General features: G+C 41.8%; 1 long non-coding RNA gene across 6 annotated transcripts in view; it reads right to left on the bottom strand.

Annotated features, from left to right (window-relative positions):
- The window catches only part of LOC125389286 (uncharacterized), a 53123-nt gene extending 35143 nt beyond the window's left edge, over positions 1-17980 (bottom strand). For 3 of the 6 annotated variants that reach the window (XR_015737064.1, XR_015737069.1, XR_015737067.1), the window contains exons 1-6: positions 17803-17980; positions 10864-10954; positions 4006-4107; positions 3107-3189; positions 1867-2034; positions 1001-1220 (exon numbers count right to left, since the gene is read on the bottom strand). This is a non-coding gene — a long non-coding RNA (uncharacterized LOC125389286). Of the gene's footprint in view, positions 1-1000; positions 1221-1866; positions 2035-3106; positions 3190-4005; positions 4108-10863; positions 10955-11469; positions 11596-17802 lie in introns of those variants that run through there. The other 3 variants (XR_015737065.1, XR_015737068.1, XR_015737066.1) reach the window with 2 other exon arrangements.
- Positions 17981-20876: the final 2896 nt, after the last annotated feature.

The following is a 20876-nucleotide window of genomic DNA, read 5'->3' as shown; positions in this document are numbered from 1 at the left end:
TGTGACATCCCTATCTCAAAATGAAAATAGATAAATGGACTACTAGTACAGTACTTGCTTACCATGCATAAGGCCTCAGGGTCAATGTGTACTCTCTCTCTCTCTCTCTCTCTCTCTCTCACACACACACACACACACACACACACACACACACACGTGCACATGCGTGCACACAAACACATACCAGCAATCAAATAAACAAACCAAAAAAACCATAAATAGAAAATGTGGAGCCGGGCAGTGGTGGCGGCGCATGCCTTTAATCCTAGCATTTGGAAATTTCAAGGCCAACCTGGTCTACAAGAGCCAGTTCCATGACAGGCTCCAAAGCTACAGAGAAACCCTGTCTCAAGAAACTAAAAAGAAAAAGAAAAAAAAAAAAGAAGAAGAAGAAGAAGAAGAAGAAGAAGAAGAAAAAAAGAAAGAAAGGAAATGGGGCAGGGGTTGGGGTGCTAAAAATGGCTCATTTGTTAAGTTGTTCTTCCTGAGGTTTTGGTTCCTAACACCCTGTGGTTGCTTAGAACTATCTTAACTCCATACTCTGGCCCCTTTCCTGGACTCTACATGTAGGTGGTATGCAAAATACCCATACACACACATAAAATAATAAAAAAACTAAAAAAAGAGAGGGTTGTATGTGTGGCTCAGTGATGAAGCATGCACGTAGCCATACACGTGACGTTTAGCACTCTGGCTGTGGTGGAAGGGGTCCAGGATATAGTTCAGTGGATGTGGGAAGACATAGGTTCAATTTGCAGATCCACAGAGGGAAAATTGGCTGTGAGTATAAGGTCGTGTTAAGCATGCTGCTTAACATGAGACCCTCTGTTAAGCAAACAGCATTGTGGGAGGTAGGAGGGCAATGCAATGTGAACTGTGCTTTTAAGTCCTAATTTTATCACTAGTTAGAAACCTGGCTTTGTTTATTAGCCTCACTGTCTCTATGACAAAATACCAGAGACAAACAACTTAAGAGGAGGAAAAGCTTATTTTGACTCACAGCTTCAAATGTTTCAGTCCATGGCCCACTGGCCCTGTTCCCTCAGCCTGTGCCTTTGATAGCCTGTTCATGCTGAAGCCACACCCTGGATGCTGAGACTACAGAAGCACAGTAACACACCCTGGTGGGTCAACGTACGCTCTTGTCCTTCATTTTCCTGGGCAGAAATTCAGATGCAAACTGATATCAACTTGTAGGATCAGCTGTAAAAGCAAGCATCCTAGAAATAAAATGGAAAGAGGACATAACTTACAGTGGGAAGGGCCAGACCTCCTGAAGATGCCTAATGGTACCTAATATTTCAGGCTTTAAAGACCGCACAGCTTAAATACCACTCAACTACGCTGTAGCACAAACATCCAGAGATAACAATGAGTGAAGATGACTATTTTTCAGCAAAACCTTTCATCAAGTAGGAGCTGGTAGTACAACTCAGTGGCAGAGTACACAGGAGCATTAGGTCCATCCCTGACACAAAACCAAAACCAATCAAAAGCTTCTGCCACCTAGCTCACTTGCCTTAGTAGGCATTTCAGCTCTTCTGGCCCTCAACAGCGCTGACCAGACTGCGATGCATATGGCCTACTCAAACCATTGCAGAAGGATACATCGTTGTGCTAGATAAGCCATGCTTAGAAATGGCATTTCTGTCAGGTGGTGGTGCCTTTTAATCCCAGCTGGGGGGAAGCAAAGACAGGCGGATCTTTGTGTGTAATCCAGGGCAGCCTCGTCTACACAACACTTCCAGGAGACCCACAGTTACAGAGAAACCCTGTTTCAATCCCCACCTCAAAAGAAAAATGACATTTCAGTGAGTCTCTCTAGCCAGAAGTGAGAACCAAACCAGTCTTTATTTCTCTACTTACCTCATGTACTGGACACCATTATCACTAGAAGAGCCCCCTCCTCTTCTCTCTGAGGTCATAGAATCCAGCAAACAGTACAACATTTTGTAAAAGTTGTCTTCCTCAGAGCCAGAGATATAGTTCAGTGGTAGAGTAACTGTTAGTACGTCTAAGATCCTTGGTTTGAGTCTGAGAGAGAGAGAGAGAGAGAGAGAGAGAGAGAGAGAGAGAGAGAGAGAGAGAGAGTTATAATCTAGCCAAAAGAAGAGCAACAAAAGACTCCGCCACTGTCTACGACCTCCAAAAATCAGCTGGATCAGCCACCATTTCGTAAAGAGGCAATGGCAGGTGTAAACAGTGGCAGAGACCTGTAATCCCAGCACTCAGGTAGTCAGGGATTGTCAACTTGCACATTATGCTGGACCAAAGCTCCAGGTTAACCTGGGCTACAGGGACCCTGTCAAATCTTTAAAAACAAACAGAAAAAAGAGTGGGGAGAAGAGAGGAAAACAGAAGACACTGCCTGGTTTAATTCAATCAGCTTTTCTTATTGTTATTGTAGTCTATGATGGCCTCAAACTAGTAATCTTTCTACCTGAATCCTACTGAGGTAACAACCCTCTACTTGGCTAACTTCGTTCAATGTAACTTTTCCTATCATAAAAAAAAATCCTGCTGGGCGGTGGTGGTGCACGCCTTTAATCCCAGCAGTCAGGAGGCAGAGGCAGGAGGATCTCTGTGACTTTAAGGCTACCCTCGTCTAAAGAATGAGTTCCAGAGAAGAAAACTTGTCTTGACAAACCAACATAAACAAAGAAATAAAATAAAATAAAATAAAGTGGAAAATCCAATAACATTTATGACACATTATACTTTTAGTATTTAGCCATCTAATCTACCTTTGAAAAATGAAAAGTCCGGGGCTGGAGAGATGGCTCAGAGGTTAAGAGCACTGGCTGCTCTTCCAGAGGTCCTGAGTTCAATTCCCAGCAACCACATGGTGGCTCACAACCATCTATGATGAAATCTGGTGCCCTCTTCTGGTGTGCAGGCACACATGTAGGCAGAATGCTGTATACATAATAAATAAATCTTTAAAAAAAAAAAAGTCCGTTAAGAGCAGGGCCTTGCTAACACCTAGAATATCTCTCAGGTACTTAGTAAGTCCTTACTACCTATTGAAGAAGCCAGAAATGCCACATGGTGAACACTTTCCTTTGTTACCAAATAAGAAACCTCACCAAAAGATTTAACAACTTACCAAGGCTTTCCAGCTGCCTCCCAAAGGCATCCGTGGAAACACTGATTCATCCTGGTGGGCTTGTGAATCTTGAACAGGACAGCCTGAGGGGCAGATCTTAGAAGTTTATCTTGACCAATGACAAAATTCTAGCTTCCCAGCAATCTGCATGTTCAATAGGCATCCCAGGTGATATATGTGTGTGTGATTGTACACATATATACATATACGTACATACACACACACACACACACACACACACACACACACACACACTTTTTTGTTTGTTTTTGAGACAGTTTTTCTGTGTAACAGCCCTGGCTCTCCTGGAATTAGCACTATATACCAGGCTGAACTTGAACTCAGAGATCCACCTGCCTCTGCCCCCAAGTAAGAACTGGAATTAAAAGCGTGTGCCACCACTGCCCGGTCTGCAATCATATTTCGTATCATGTTAATTACCATCATCAGATAAGCATGATCTGACACTGTAATAGCCTTGAGGCTCATGCTTTCGCCAGTGATATGGAGGTTGAGACAAAAGGATTGTCATATCTTAGACCAGGCTGAGCTACATACTGAATTCCTGATCACCCATCCAAATAACCCAAAGTAACTAATCATCTTTAAAATGATAAAAAAAGTCTTTTAGTGGGCATCAAAATTTATTTTTATGTAGATAGATTTGAATTCAAATCTACTTCCATAACTAGTCTTGGGATATTTCCAATTTCACCATCTATAAAAATCGGAAAAATGACAAAAGGTTAGGCTCTTCATTCTTTAGTATAGCTTGAATAATTTAATCTATTTTCACATAATGGGTAAATGTGAAGTAATTGTCTGATGCCTTGCAAGACCACCTTCCCTGTCTCTTTTCATTAACTTGGCAAGCCCAGTATAGATAATGAATCACTTACCAAGATTTTATCATGATTTTAAAACTATATTCTTAATAATCTCATTGGTACAAAAGGGCTCAGATTATCTCTTCACAGGGAGTACATTTCTGACAGCATCATCTGGAAATAGGAAAAAATAAATTAAGAAAGAACAGTCAAGTTTTGAAATCCAACTTTACTTCCTTTCTATTTTTCCTCCTTTGCCATCCATGTAGCCATAACATAAGACTTCTCATTTTTCCCTCCCTCTATTCTATGTCTCCATGGTAGTTTTACACATTAGCTTACTCCCTGGCACAACAAATAAATGAATAATACATTTATTTTTATCACTAAAATCAGTATTTTACTCTTGCCATACCCATATTTGCTTTATAGAAAATGATTTATTTTATTTTGTATTTTATTTTGTATTTTATGTGCATTGGTTGTTTTTTTTTTTCTGCATGTATGTCTGTGTGAGGGTTTGATTGCCCTGAAGCTGGCATGTTGTTGTTGTGAGCTGCCATGTGGGCGCTGGGAATTGAATCAGGATCCTTAGCAAAAGCAGTCACGGCTATTGCGTCTTTCTTTCTTTGACAGTGTAGCACCGGCTGTGATGGACTTAGCCTTGTAGACTAGGCTGGCCTCGAACTCATAGTTCTCTGCCTCCTGAGTGCTAGGATTAAAGATGTCCTGACACTGCCTAGCACAGCCAGTGCTCTTAACCACTGAGCCATCTATCCAGTCCATTTTTGCTTGAAAAAAAAAATCTAATCCCTTGACACTTTCATGCACGTATACAATATATTTTGATCACATTATCCCATTCCCTTCTCTTCTTCTGTGCTCACTGTATTCCTTTTTTTCTGAAAAGCGCTTCATCCTTATAAAGTTAACTTTGGATAAGCAGGGTAGCATAGGCCTGTAATCTCAGCATTCTGGAGACTGAGGCATAAGGATTACATAAAAGGCCAGCATGAGCTATAAAGCAAGAATGTCTCAACAAAAACAAACAAAAAACCTCTAAAGGCTAGAGGATTGAGAGCGGGGGGGGGGGGGGGGGGGGGAGACAGACATCTTGCCAAGCATACACAACCTGAATGATTCCCAGCCCTCTAAAAAAATAAAATAAGTTAGTTTGGGTAGAGGTACCATTACCCTTATCTTTGAATGTGGGACTTGACCAGCTTTTTATGTCTGGTAGTCCACGAAGCTACATTCCGTATTTCTGACCAGAATAGCCCAAAACAGCAAGTGATGGGATATGTATGCTGTCTCCAGCGCACAAAGGCTGAGGCAAAATGACTGAAACCTCAGTTCAACCTTAGCAAACCCATCTCATAGGAACAGAGACCATCAAAGGTAACCAATCCTTCGTTTAGTCATCAGGAGATAGCATGTGACTCACAAAACTCTTGGTTCTTAGATAAATAAGTAAATAAATAAATCACTGCCAGTTATTCAGTAGCAAATAAAATACAGGTGCTGCTCTTGTTATCAATAGTGGCCAGTCTCACTCTCTAAGACTCTTCAGTGGTGGAATAACTTGGAGGTAAGATGTCAAAGGAAAAGTCAAAGGCCCCAAGTACTCCTTGGTTCTAAGCATCTTATTGCTTGTGTGCTTACAGTTCCTAGGTGCTTACCATAAAAAGTAACCCAAAAATCTAGCAATTCAGCAATGAATCAAAACCCAGGTTTAAAACCTCCCATTAGATGTTACTAGTACCAGCCCAAACTGCTAAGGCTTCCTGTGTCTTCGTGACTCATAAGCAATCATCAACCTAAACCTCAGGAAGACTAAGGAGCAGATTCCTAGGGCTTAAGTTGCATAGCTTCAATCACCACCAACCCCAGCCCAAGACCATCAGTTCTCTGGTCTATTAGTGGCCAGAAAAGCTCTCTCACCATAGGTGGGGAAAGTCTGGTGCCTAGTTGACTTGGGGAAAGAGCAGACACCTTAAAGGAGTTTGAGTTCTCCCTTTATTGGGGGGAAACTAAAGGTGGAATTTACTAGATCAAGATCTGCGTAGCCATGAGCAGCTGCCGCCGCACCCTATTTTATAATGTGTTTAACCCATAGAGCCAAAAGTGGGAGAAGGAATGTGGACATGACCCAACAGGGAAATAAATGGTAAGTATAAACCGTGGTCTGTAAAATGCCTGCACTTGCCTGGTTGGCAGTTCCTTTCTCTGGGTGGAAAAAAAAAAAGAAGCTTATTTCCACAGCTCCCTGCTGTCATGATGCAGGCCCGCTCTTTTCTAAATAAATATCTTAGCTTCCAAGTCCGGCTCTATTTACTCTACCTCTGTTAAGATTACTGCATTGAAGAGGAAAAGAACTTTATCAGATGCAAAAACCCTAAAACCCCTCAGGGAACAGATCTTTGTACCCACATCCACTCAAGTCCAAGGCCCTGAGTCAAGATGCCTAGTATCGCCAACCATTAATAAACCCTTAACTCAGTGGGAGTAGACGGACGATCTGCAGCGGTGTTAAGAGTGCCCTGCTGAATGGGCCTTGCTCAACTCCTTGCAAAGTAAGAAAAAAATCCCCACAATTTTATTAAGGACAAAAACAAAGCTATCCAGAATTTCAAAAAGGTTAAAAGTGAGGCATATTTCCCCTAACTTTCATGTGTAAGGATAAACAGGAGTTCTGAATTTATCAAAGTTATCGCAACCATTTTCTTAAATTTCTATAATGTAATCTAAGTCAAATATTCACCCATGAGACATTTATTTTGTTTTGAGCCAGGGTCTCAGGTAACTCAGGCGAGCCTTAAACTCTGTATAGCGAAGATGACTCTACACTGATTATGCTGCCTCCGCTTCCAGGTGCAAGAATTACAGGACTAGGTCACCATACTCACCTTACTGCTGTCTTTTTATTTTGCCATATCCCTTTTCCCAGTGAGAAATCACCCCACACACTTAAGAGATTAATAAAGGAAAAAACTCTTTAATAGTGCTCATCCAGTTCTGCCTAATGCTCAGAGAGGAGCCTGTCCTGAATAGATTTAACAGCCTTACATACGCCTTAGGCTGATGTATTCCACATATGCTGTCATCCTTAAATCTCTATTGGCTCGAGGTTACACTTTGAACAATATAAGCAGACACTGGAGATTCAGCCTGGCCACTTGGACAATGGGAGATTTAAATAGCAAAGAGAGTGCCAGGATTATTATTATTATTTTTTTTTTGGGTGGTGGTGTCTTGAGGTTCAGGCTGGCCTTGAATTCAGAGAATTGCTTGCCTCTCTCACCTTAATGCTGGGACAAGGGGTGTGTGCCACCACTGTCCACTTAGCCAGAATTCCTTTTTTTTTCTTTTCAGAATTTTTATTAAATACAGGAATGTTTTCTTTTCAAATAGTTGTTACCCAGGATGATATTCCATTTGGCAGAATTAAGCTTTTCCTGAAAAAGAACCTGGGGCTTTATGGAAAGGCAGGATTTAACCCTGGCTGTGAATCTACACTGCCCCCTTGCGCTGCCAGTTAGAAGCATATTCTCTGGGAATGTCCTAATGTCTGGTTAAATCAGGATTGTCTCCTTTGTTATGGGAATGGGCCTTAAAGAATGGTCAATCATGATGAATAAACATTTTACACCCTAGTACCCTAAATTTCCTTTAATCTCTAATAGGCCTGCCTGGTTGTCTATCTTTTACAGGTAGAAATCCCCTAGCCAATTCTACTAAGCAAATCTATTACTAAATCTTATTTTTCTCTCTCTCCAGAGGGGTTTCTCTGTAGCTTTGGAGCCTGTCCCAGAACTAGCTCTTGTAGACCAGGCTGGCCTTGAACCCAGAGATCCGCCTGCCTCTGCCTCCTGAGTGCTGGGATTAAAGGCATACACAACTACCGTCCAGGTAAATGTTTTATAACATTAATTTTATAACTTTGAAGTCGGGTGATGGTGGGGCACACCTTTAATCCCAGCACTTTGGAGACAGAGGCAGGCGGATCTCAATGAGTCTGAGGCTTGCCTGGTCTAAAAAGCAAGTTCCAGGACAGCCAGGGCTACACAGAAAAGTCCTGTATTGAAAAACAAAATAAAGAAATAAAAAAATAGATTGCTGCTTTGAGAGTTTCTTCTACATTGATTTGCTTTTGAGACAGACTGAACGACCACGCCCAGCTTGCTGTTCTATTGTGCACAAATATAAAAGTTTTATTTAACAGAATTCCTACTCATGAATAGGTTTCCCATTATTTACTGCTATCAAAACTGTGAACATGCCCACCCTTAAACCTTTTTTATATATCCCTAAGTACATATTTGGGGATACATACACGTAGCAATGAACATAAACCTTTATTTCAAGAGAAATAAAGAGCCGGGCGGTAGTGGCGCATGTCTTGAGGCCAGTCTGGTCTGCAGGAGCTAGTTCCAGGACAGGCCTCAAAGCTACAGGAAACCCTGTCTCAAAAAACCCTGAGAAATATAAAGAGGACTATGACATGGTTTCTACCCTTCCATTTAAATTGTTAACAGAGGTACCCTAGAGTCCATTCTGGACTGTGCTCCCCCACCCCATCCCGTTGTTTGAGACAAGATTTCTATGTAGCTTTGGAGCCTGTTCTTAAACTTGCCCTGTAGACCAGACTGGCCTAAAACTCAGAGATCCGTGAGTCTCACCCTCCTGCAGGCTGGGATTAAAGCAGTGTGCCACTTCTGTCCGGTTTCTTTTTGTCTGTCTTGTTTTGTTTTTAGAGACGTGGGGTCCCTATTTAGGGATTAAAGCAGTGTGCCACCCCTGTCCGGTTCCTTTTTGTCTTGTTTTGTTTTTAGCCCCCTGTTGTGTGACCTTTTGTCCTGAACACAGAGATCCACCTGTCTCTGCCACCTTGAGAGAAGGCCGGGCAGCTACCTCACCACCCGCTGGATAAATACAACTCGTGGCAGGGTAAATTTAAAATCCTATGACTAGAATTTCAAATGCTAACTACACTGTCATTGTCATTTTATTTTAGACTTTTATCCAGTAGGGAATACTTAAGAAACCATTTGCTCCCGAGGAAGACAAAGGTATTTGGTATGGATGGTTTAACGCCTTTCCTTCCACCTCCAGTTTTAAGCAAACAATGAGCAAAAGTCTTTTTCAAAAGCAAAATGGGCTTGGTGGTGTTAGCGCAGCCTTTAATTCCCAGCACTCTGGAGGCAGAGACAGGAGGATCTCAGTGATTTGAGGCCACCCTGGTCAACAAAGTGAGTTCCAGCCAGGCTCCAAACCTACAGAGAAACCTGGTTACTGTCTCAAAAAACCAAAAGAAAACAAAACAGAAAAAAAAGCTGCTCCTCTGCACCCTGATGAATCAGATACAAGAGACTAAAACAGAATGTTTTTGTTTTGTTGAGATAGGGTTTCCAAATAACAGTCCTGGTTGTCTTGGAACTAGCTCTGTAGACCAGGTTGGCTGTGAACTCAGAAAACCCACTGCTTCTGCCTCCCAAATGCTGGGGATTAAAGACATTTGCATCCCCTGCCTGGCACAACAGAAAAAAAAAATTTAAAACCCAACAATTGGGAATGAATAAGATGAAGCAAATACAGTAAAAATTTTCATGACAAAATCTAGGAATTAGGCATTCTATGTAGGTACTTGAAAACATTTATAATCTAGTGGTGTAAGAACGTAGCAAGCTACCCCCAGAAAGAACACATCATGATATAAGCCTCAACAATGTTCCTCCATGTTAGTTTTCTTTTGGTGCATGTTAGTTTTCTTTTGGTGCAAGGGATGATTGAGTAAGCCCTTGCACGCGCAACAGTGGCCCAGGGTTTTCTTGTTTTAATGTTTGCTTTGGTGTTGGTGATAGTCAAACTCAGGGCCTTGAACTCCCATAAATTTAAACCCTGAAGTAGAGTTTACACTTCCTGCCTTTCTTACATCTATCTGACTTATATCCCTTTAACTTTTCAGTGTAGCAAAATGAATCACAACAGACTCTTAGGGAGATCACCAAAACAGTGAGCTTTTGTCTTGGGTCAGGGGGAGGCTCTAAACTCTTATCAATACCCCAGTTGGCTAGCAGAATACATCTGAGTAAATGAATTACTTCATACTCCTGGCTTCTCTGATGAAAAATTAGAAGCTTAGATCAGACCGCCTCCTAGCACACTGGCTGCTGCCTCCACTCCTGAACTGTTCCTGTGCTACAGATGAATCCAGTTTTTGCACCAGCTCCTCCAAGAAGAGATGCTCCTTGAAGTGCAGCCAGAAGCGCTTCTACAAAGAGGCTTCGTGCAAGTGCAGGTCTTGCCCCTGAAGCAGAGCCATCTCTGCACCAGATGTATAGCTCTGCGGTTTTAGTTTTTTGATTTTTTTTCAACCATGACCCATTCTCAACACCTCTTTCTATAAAGCATATAACTGATCAAATGGCCTGACTTAATTTAAAAACTAGTGCATTAAAAAATTAGGGACTAGAGAGATGGCTCTGGCAGTTAAGAGCATCGGCTGCTCTTCCCAGTACCCAAACTGGTGGTTCTCAACCCAGTGTAACTCCAGTTCCAGGCGACCCAGTATGTTCTTCTAGTATCATTGGGCACTGCATGAACACGGCACACACATACCTGCAGGCAAAACATGCATATTCACAAAAATAAAGGCTAAAAAACAAAAGTAACACTATTAATTGCCAGGTCAAGTAGCACATACTCACAGTCCTAGCACTTTGGAGACTGAGACAAAAGATGAGACGTTTGAGGACAGACTGGTCTACATGAGACACTATCTCAAAAAAGTAAGTGAGTTCTTTTTCAAATGTTGGTGGTGGTGTTGGTGGTGGTGATAATGAGTTGGTAAACTATTCATTTAACACGCAGGAAGCACTAGGTTGCATTACTAGCCTTGAATAAAAACAAAACAGGAAAGGTGACACAAACCTGTAATCCCAGTACTCGCGCAGAGGCCTCGTATTAATTCAGTCATCCTCAGTTACATATGCTAGACAGCTAGGGTTCTAAGAAATCAGACCTAAACAAAGCAAAGCACAAGTTTTAGTGCCCACCCCAAACAGGAGATACAGTTGTAACTCACTGTGACAGCACTTAGCTAGCATATCTAGCATGTACAGCCTTCTAGCATGTTCCAGCTCCTGGCATCGCCAAAAACAAACAAAACGAAGCATTGGGACCAAAGTCTAAATATTTGCCTCAGCCTACTTTTCTGCCTCAATCTAAAGTTCTGCATTCTCACTGTATATATTCATGGTGTGGGCAGGGAAGTAAATGGCAAGGCATCTAGGTTTGCCATGCCCACATCCTTCAAGTCATTATTACAGGTATTTTTTTAAAGGGGAAGCAGGCCATCCTCTTGCAGTGCACTCAATAAACTATTCTTCCTGGAAGAACACTAAAAGAAAAATGACTGTCTAGAGTTAATGCTCAAACATAGATCCTGAAAGACAATTAGTAACTATAAGACCCTAAAAACTTAAAAGCTTCTAGCATATCTGATAAAACAAGTGAGTTGCCAAAAGCAATACCAACCTTTTTTTGGGGGAGTGGAGGAAGGCGAGGGGCGCTATATGTATCTCAGGTTAGCTTCAAACTCATGGCGATCCTCCTGCCTCAACTTTCAAATGCTGTGCCCAGCATAGGCTGCTGAATGAGTTTCATAAAATGCTAAACGGATCCTAGGTGAATGAAGTGGGGATAATGTAAAGGTTTTGCCAGAGTTTCTGGAGGCAAAAGTGTTCCGAAATGAGCATGGCTCATTTCCAACAGAAATGTATTTACAAAACTGGGGATCCTGGGGCTACATGACTTTATACTACTTAAGGGGTGACTCCAGAAGTGGTAACAGTGTGTTGTGTGTGAGTGAGGGGTCAGTGAAAGGCCATTAGGATGAGGCTCAGATCTAACAACTAGAACCCAGGCCCCACCAAGGAAGTAAATGTCAGCAGTACAACAGCAGAAACGTGTAAATACCAAGGCCGGAAATCCAAACGCAAAAATCCCTGAGAAAATAAATGACTAGAAAAAGGGCTTCATCATTTTGAAGAAATGACAGTCAAGAACCTGTAGAGATCACTTTAGCAGGCACACAAAGGTTTGTCGATGACTAATTCATTTATTCACCCAGTAAATATTACTGAGGCCTACTAATATGCCAGAATGAGCTTTGGAAATGAAATTTGCCCTGGCCTCGTGGATCTTACAGTTTAGAACATAGGAAAACAGGCATGTAAACCATCTGAACACAATCTGGATAGGTACTGGAAGACTTATCAGGTTGTACTATGACTGATGTAAAATTTCTTCCCAGGGTGGGCTTCTCCAGGCTGCTGGGGGTTAACAGCTGCAGGAGAAAAACCAGTTGCACAAATTAAGGGTTAAATACTTTTAAAAACTGTTATGAACTATGAACTATGTTCATAACTATAGTTATGAACTATATATGAACTATGGCTAGTTCATATAATTCTTCATTTTCCTTAATTCCCGATCCTAGTTAGATTGGAGAAGCAGATGCTGGCATGGGGTGGAAAGACACAGTGCTAAAAAAAGGATGTTTTCAACCATAGTCCTTCCAACTCACCACATCCAAGCCTTATTTAATACTATCTACAGCTAAAAAAAATGCTGAAAAATAAGATGTTACAACTAACTAGGGTAAAGTCAGAGTAACTAAGTAGTTGAAAGCAATTAAGCTCACTTGGCTCCTTTAAACCCCCAAATCCACAATCTATTCTGATTAAAAAAAAAGTTCTGTTTGTCAGGGTTATAATCATGGTACTTGGGAGTCTGGGGAAGGACGATCTCCACAAACTGGCAGCCAGCATACATCATACAGGGAGAGCACACTAGCCTGAGCCACAGAGATTGCTTCAAAAATAAGGAAAAAATATAAATAATAACTAAAACCAAGACTTAGCAATGCCACCCACAATCCCAGCACTGGGGTACGGGAGGCAGGAGGATCTTAAACTACATGAGACTATCTCCCCTCATACACACACAAAGATAAAAAATAGACTATTAAATGCAAAATAGATGAGACATAAATATGGGATCGAAATGTTAGACTGTCAGGCGGTGGTAGCACATGTCTTTAATCCCAGCACTTGGGAGTCAGAGACTCTGTGAGAGTTCAAGGCCAGCCTGGTCTACAGAGTGAGTTCCAGGATAGGTAGGGCTGTCTCGAGGGAGAGGGAGGGGGAGAGAGAGAGAGAGAGAGAGAGAGAGAGAGAGAGAGAGAGAGAGAGAGAGAGAGAGAGAAATGTTAAGACCACTGTATTTGTATTATCTAATAAGCCTTAAACAAGAGCTATTTGCGGGACAGGCACCAAAGCTAGAGAAACCTTGTCTCAAAAAAAAAAAAAAAAAGCGTAGCCTTATGTACCAGGAGTAACCGGTTTCAGGTATCAAAGAATACCCTTCCGAAAGTCTGAGAACTTCTGATTCACTTGCACATTAAAAAACATAATGAAACATTTTCACTCTCTTTTTCAAAACCGTGCAACAGTGGGAGTCTCTTTGAGGAGAGATTACCACTGTAAAAATTTATCCGGAAATCCCACCATCTGGCAAAGGCACAGCAGGAAGCGCTGCAGGGAGTGCGGCAGGCGCCTGTGCTCCAGTTACCCCCCTCCCCGCAGTCCCCCGCTCACCGCGGCACGTAACTTCCGTTTCTGCCACCCGCGCTCCGCGCGCGACGCGCGGGAAAAGATGCTTCCTTAGGACGGGGGTGGGGGGGGGTGGGGGGAGTGAAGTAGGCTCAGGCTGTGCACGATCTGAGACTACATTTCCCAAGGGGCTGTGGTGGCAGCAGTGGTAGACACGATGTCACCCGGAAATGGATGCTGAGTCTTCCACGCGTACAAGCGAAGAGCCAACAAGATACTTGAGCACTCCACTAGGGATCTTTGGGGAAAGCCAGAGGTTGCTGGCTGAACAACTTTCCGGCTTTAAACCATAATCATATGAGAAAAAATATTTAGGAGGTGATGTGAGTTTATCTAGCTTTCACATCCTTCTCGCCTACGTAAGGAAATGGAAGTCAGCCAAGGCTCCAGCAGCCCCAGCGGCATAACCTTACGCGGCGGACCGGGGGGGTGGGGGTGGGGGTGGGGACCGCACTATGGGGACGGACAATGCTCGAGAACAAAGAAAAGAGTTACTTTCACGTGGTCACTGCTGACCACCAGAATTCCCTTTTTGGGGAAGGGGGTTTAAACCTGAAATACCCAGAATTGGCAGCATCTTAAGTGAATTTCATGACCAAGTTGTATATTAATTTAGACAAGTTGGGAAAATGTTTGCATTTTGAAAGACACGCGGTGACCAGTATTGTACACCCACAGTTCTGCAAGGATTTTTAAAATATGCTCCTAATCCAGAGGATCCATCAGCAAAAGATGCAGCATCATTTAGGCTTTTGCACAACTTTTACAGCGGTGGCTCTGTTTTTCATTAGTTCCCCTATCGTGGTTTAAGAATAAATAATAAAGCTAACTGTCAGAGTGAACCTCAGAGATGATGTGTTTTCTGCCCTTCTTTACGGTGCTCTACTTGCATGTTTTAAAAACATATAGCCAGTTCTTTAAAATATTCTCTTCTAGTAACTTCTAAGTGTTTAGACGCTGTCGATAAACTAAAAAGACTGATCCCAAACCAGAAGATAAACCCCACAGCCCTTACCATGAAATGTTGATTACTCCGTTCAAAAAACATACAAACAAAAATTTGGTGATAATTTTGTATGCCTTGTCTGGTACAGCAAATCTTATGTTGTAATAAAATTGTTATTCTGAAACATACCAAAAAAAAGTTCCTTGGTTCAGATGGTTTTACCAAGACAAGATGAAATTTTTCTGTGTCCCTTAATGGATTTTTGTTATTGTTTTATGAGACAAGGTTTTGCTATGTAGCACTTATAGCAGTCCTCCTGCCTCGTTCTCCTAAATGCTGAGGTTATAAAAAATCGGAGTAACAGAACACTAATGGACAAAGCACAATAAAGTTAAAATTTCAACAGATATTAAGATATAAAATATCACAATTAAAAGTAAAACTGAGAAACATACAAAGAAAAAAATTAACCTAAGAAAAAGGAAACAAGATGCTGGTTTTTAAACAATTTATCTAAATTCTCAACACAGTACTTCTGAGTAAAAAAAAAAAAAAAGCACAACCTTTTGGGGAAGAATTTGGCAATTTTTATTTGACCAATTGTTAAAATGATCATACTATTTGATATAATTCCATATACGTGGGCCTATTCTAACAATTTTAACTTGTACTTTTTTATATTACCAGCAAAAGTTAATCTCCACTATTAGACATTTGAGCCAACATAACAAATTAGCAATAAAATGTCTTAAAAAAATCTGCAGCAAAGTCTGGTCGCCTTAAATCCTCGGAACAGATAATAAATCAAGCAAAAACAAGGGTGTGTCCAGCTTGCTGCAGTCGGCCATTTTATGGCCTCTGCAGAATGAAAAATACAAATGACAACTGTACATAGAGAGCCACGCCCAGAGGTGCCAAATCAAAAATTTACTTTTGTCTTCCATTCTTTTAAGCAAATACTTACTATGCACTGAGGTAAACAGTAAACAGTCTCCTCTCTTAATGATTTGTTTAAGGTTTATGATTTCAGACAAAAATTGAAATAATTCCCTTAAACGTGTCCTTCTTTATAAGGGATAAAGAATGCTTAAGAGCACAGGATTATGCAACAATAAATCGTGGCGAAGTATTCAGACTCGACCATTCAACTAGCTATAAAACCTTAGACAAATTAATCTGTGTTTCTCAAAGTTCTCAACTGTAATAAAATGAGTAATGTTATAGCTATCCCAGAGCATTATATAAAACCTTTAGACTGGTATCTTGTGCTACTAAGTACTATAGACCTGTACATATTAGATATAGGCCCAGAGAATGAAATAGGAACAGCAAAAGATTGACAGGGTTAACAGAAATCTCATTCTAAAACTCTGTACCCTTTCCTATATCTGAAAGCTAAAAGATTAGTTTTAGAAATTAACTGTATATTTTCACTAGCAAGGCTCAGTGGCACAACAGGCCAGCAGACAAACAAAATGAAACAACCAACCTCCAATTTCCCAACTTTATCTCAGATCAAACCATGCAGAAAGTTCTACATTAGGAATATAGACAGATAGGTAGACAGACAGACAGATTGGGAGAGAAAAGGGATTCTTTCACATTTCCACTGCTTTTACTTTGTGTCCGCATGTCAGTAAGTTTCAGAAGATCGTTTGCCCAGATCTTATGTTTTAATGTAATTGCGTTTAGAAATAGCAAAATCCTCTCGCGTATACTCTGTAGGGGCGAAAGCCCCACGCGCTTTGGGCAGACACAGTAGTCACCTCGTTCGGCTACTCAGGTCGGATAAATTCGAGGACCAAGATCGGCCAGGATGATTCAGGAGTCTAGAATAAGCTTTGTCTGGACGTGGGTGGATAGTTAAGCGCAACATGCTGCGGCAGCAACATTTTACAGCCTCACTCCTCTGTATTTTAAAATTCCCATTATCAGACTGATCAGGGAGAGACTTAAGATTCTTGAATGATTTTCACTGGGTTTGGCCGTAGCCTCCAACTCCGACTGATCCCTTCAACAAATAGAAAAGTACATTTGCCTCTCCTAGCCTAAAATGGCGATTTGGACGAAGGACAACTTACCGAACCCCTTGCTATTTCGCAATCATAATTACCAGAACGTTGCGCTCCTCCCGCCCTCCCAGCCAAGCCTTTGGCAACACGCAAGCGCACTTCTCCATCCCTAGCGATGAACTCAAAACGGTCAGCGTGCTATTTTACGCACGCGCACTTTGATTCCCGCGTAGACTCCTTTGCTTGCAATGAGCATGCGTTGTTACACCTTCTCGCCTCTCTACCCCACCCTTACCAAACGCTACACGATCGCCCGTGCCAGAGCGGCTCCTCCCTTTATGTCAGATTTTTCTCAAGAGTACTTGAGCGCCACCACTTGGTGCTACGATTTCTCACTTGGGATCTTAAAGTCAACGCCAAGCGTGCCTGTCTTTGCTAGTCTATTACCCCTCCCTGTGTCTGTGAATGACTATATTTTTATGACCGGTGCATCTGCACGTGTTTCTCGCCAATGTTGTGCCCCGGTGTCTAAAGAGTATCATTAACAACATAACCTAGCAGGGTTAACTGTGATAAACCAGCTAAATTGCATATGGGGAAAAAAGGCGTCGCAGGTGATAAAGTGTATCCCAAATCTAGATGCAATCCGCCAGCATCGTAAGGGATAGGCTATGGGGTCCGCGGATTCCCTTTATATAAAAAAAACCCTCCAACCTAAACAAAAGCAAGGAAACATCGTGTGCTAAACCACTGAATCATCCGGGCGTGGCGATTTACGCCTTTAGTCCCAGTTTTAGAATGATGGCTGCGAGTTCGAACCCCGCATCCCTCAGCCTCAATACGCGCGCGAGACACACACACACACACACACACACACACACACACACGGGCGGGGGGGGGGTTACAACGACCAAAAACCAATCAATTAAACAAACAGATAAAGCCTCATCCTTTTGATACACTCGCAACAAATAAAGAACTCGAAAGTTTTGTTTTCAATAGGATGTCAAGGGAAGCAGTGATGCTCAGGTGCCTCAAACGTGCTTAGAAGAGAGTCTAAAAAATCTTTCTCATAATATTAAGTAAATGGTCAACATCCTTTTGGAGGGCTGGGACTCTATTGGCCTCCATTTTTCCCTCCCGTCAAAGGGAAGAGTGCACAAATTAAGGATCATCCTGACCCACGTCCCCTCTGCCGCCCTCCATGTTATATTTTTGCCCTTCGTCGTTCCTTTACCTCTTGCTGAAGCGAGTGTCGTGGTAGCAAAAATCCTTATTTCTGACAGTGTGGAGAGCGTGGAGGAAGCGGCGGGTCAGAGAGACGTGCCTAGGTGACAGCAGCCTTGAATTAACGGCGGTGAACACCAGGTACGAAACCTGCTATACTCGCAGCTTCTGCGGTGATGCCACAAATCCACAGCCTCTACGGGAGCGCAGCAGCGCGCTCCGACGCATGCGCCCCGCTCCCTGTACCCCCCCGCCCCCGCGCCTCAGAGCGCCCCTCTAAAACCTACTGCAGCCCACCGAGCCTTCATTGCTTGCTCCGTACCCAGGGCCTTAGCCCACCCTGCTTTTCCCATCTCTCTGCTCACACCGGCGTCCACCACCCACCCCTTCCTCAGCTCGTTCTCCTGTCAATACTTTCCTCATTCTTCTAAAAATGTACCATTCCATTATCAAGTCTCTCGACGTGTTCCCTTCTTGACCTACCCCTCAAGCCTTCTCTGCCTCTCTGGAGTTCTGCTAACTAAGCCCCCGAGTGTTTCCTGTTGTGCTTAATATTCCTGTTGTTTAGAAAAGAAAAGAAAAAGGCTGATCATGATGATGAGTGCCTGCTATTCCAGCATTTAAGAGGAGTAGAAAGACGAGAGTTCAACCTCACCTACACAGCAAATTCTGGGCCAGAAAGGATCCTGGAGAGAAAACAAAACAAAAATAAAAGTCCTCACTCCTCAAAAAAGAAAAATATGTATGTAGATTTAGTTGTGGGCCCAAGTTACAGAAACTGGGAGATAAATCTTTTCCTGATCCCTGCAACCAGGGCACTTGTGGCAGAGTCTTCTCACGCTCAGCATGCTGTTTCTTTTGGGAATCTTAGTTTTTAAGGGTCTCCTTAATATTACGCCCCCCTTTCTTATTAATTTCTGAATTAAATTCTGAATTAATTCCTAATCATGAGAGATTAGAAAAAACTAATCTGACTGGCGCCTGTCTATCTACCACTTCATTAGCATGTGGATTTTCACGGAGAATACCACAAACATACAAGTAAAAAGAGGAGAAAAGAGATTTGGGGGGGGGGGGACGGACAGCAGCAGGCTGTTACCTGAAATAAATACCATGACCAGAACAGAGTAGAAGGTCGAAAATAAGATATATTGCGGCACCTAGTGGACAGATAGGTAACATGCAAAAGAATTGGTATGATGGTTTAAGCTCTAGTTGCTGCTTTTCAATAAGACATTTCTACTTTGACAATTTCCTCCCTCATTTCTGAAAGAGCTTCTTCTCTGAGGGGGAGAGGAGTGTGATGGAAAAGCCCCTTTTAGTCAAATTTGAACAACAGAAGAGGCCTTTAAGCTAAATTTACCTGGAGTCCACAGTGAAAGTGTTACTATCTCAGAACAAAAGTTGTGCCCATTAAGCTGTACAGAATTAAGACAGACTGCAGTTACAAAGCTCAGACTAATATTTTTCTGTAAAACTAGCTTGGTTCTGTCTGAATATTACATTTAAGAGCATTTCTCTAGGTTACCATTAGGGAAAACAACTTTTTAAAAATAATTTATTTAATGTTCATTGATGTTTTTTCTGCATGTGTATCTGTGTGAGGGTGTCAGAAGCCCTAGAATTGGAGTTACAGACAACTGTTAGCTGCCATGTGGATGCCTGGAATTGAACCCAGGACCTGTGGAAGAGCAGTCAGTGCTCTTAACTGCTGAGCCATCTCTCCAGCCCTAAAACAACACACTTTTACATCTGACAAATTATAAACATAATGAGAAATGTTAGAAATCATCTCTAAAGTGCCAAAATATTTTTCTGTAATTTAATTTCTCTGAGATTTCTAATCATAAGGGATGTCAAGAATTGTGTTTTAGGACTGAGAATGTAGCTTATTTGGTAGAGTGTTTGCTTAGCCTGGGCAAAGCCCTGGCTTCAGATCCCCAGCATTATTTAAACCTGTATTGTTGCACACACCTGTAATGCTGGAACCCAGAAAGTAGAGGCAAAATGATCAGAATTTCAAGGTCATCTTCAGCTGCATAGAAAGTTCAAGGCCAGCCTGGGATATGTAAGACCCTGAGATAAATAAATAAGTAAATACATAATACATACATACATACCACAAATACACAAAAGACAGTTTTAAGGCTGGGGATATAACTCTGTAGCTCAGTAGTAGAGTGCCAGTGGCATGTTTGAGACCCTATAATCCCAGCACTTGGGAAATGAGACCAAAGGATCATTGATTTTAAGTCAGTGTAGGCTACATAACAAATTTTATGCCAGGCTGAGCTACAGAATGAAGCCCTGTTTTTTTCTTCTTTTCTTTTCTTTTCTTTTCTTTTCTTTTCTTTTCTTTTCTTTTCTTTCTTTCTTTCTTTCTTTCTTTCTTTCTTCTTTTTGTTTTTCGAGACAAGGTTTCACTGTAGTTTTAGAAGCTGTTGAACTCATAGAGATCTGCCTGCCTCTGCTTCCTGAGTACTGGGATTAAAAGCATGTGCCACCTCTGCCTGGCAAAACTCTGTTTCAAAAAGAAAAAAGAAGCCATGCCTGATTGTGCACGCCTTTAATCCCAGCACTCAGGAGTAGAGGCAGGTACAGCTCTGTGGGTTACACATTAGCCTGGACTACACTGAGGCCAGTTGAGGCTACATAATAAGATCCTGTCCCCACCCCACCCCCTCAAAAAAAGAAAATAAAAAGAAAAGGAAAAGAAAAAAGTTTGTTTTCACATATGACATCTGTAGATTTTCAACATTTTTGAGCAATTAATACCATACTAATATCTGTACTTCAGAAAAATTGTCCTATGTACAGATAGAAGCACATTCATTAAAATTGAAGCATATCTTGGATGAGAAAATATGAAGTTTTTGTTTCAAGATTTTATAAGTTTTTCAGCAAATACTTTTAACATTACCCCTTCCTTTTTCTGTGGTTGAGATCAAACACAGGGCCTTATGTACGCTAAACCAGTGTTCTATCACTGACCTATATCCTCAGCATCTACAAATGTATTTAAAATATAATTTGTGTGTATATATGTGTGTACAGGTGTGCATGTGGGGCAGGACATGCATGTAT

Source organism: Myodes glareolus, chromosome X (genome assembly GCF_982192425.1).
Source record: "Myodes glareolus chromosome X, mMyoGla1.1, whole genome shotgun sequence".
Taxonomy (NCBI): Eukaryota; Metazoa; Chordata; class Mammalia; order Rodentia; family Cricetidae; genus Myodes; species Myodes glareolus.
This window is presented reverse-complemented; position numbering and strand designations above follow the sequence as displayed.